This window comes from Plasmopara halstedii (genome assembly GCF_900000015.1).
Source record: "Plasmopara halstedii genome assembly, contig: Scaffold_3109, whole genome shotgun sequence".
NCBI classification, from domain to species: Eukaryota; Oomycota; class Peronosporomycetes; order Peronosporales; family Peronosporaceae; genus Plasmopara; species Plasmopara halstedii.
The window spans coordinates 345,283-345,579 of NW_020190012.1; positions in this window are offsets into that span (position 1 = coordinate 345,283).

Here is a 297-nt window from a genome sequence, read left to right on the forward strand (position 1 = left end):
CACCTAAATCTTTTTCAGCCAAAAGTGGCAATATTGGCGCCTCAGGACGTTATTGCGAGCACTCCACAAGATTTTAAAGGAGGAGAACTACTATCAAAGGCATCGCTTGATTCCCACTTTCCAGCACACCTCGACGTCACACCAGCGTTTTGCCACTTCAATCTTTTTGTGGCGATATTGGTGCCTCAGGACAAATTATTGCGAGCACTCCACAAGTTTTTAAAAGAGAATTACTGGCTAAACCACCCCTTGGTTCCTTGCCAATATGCCATCCTCGTATTTCCGGTCGATTCATGA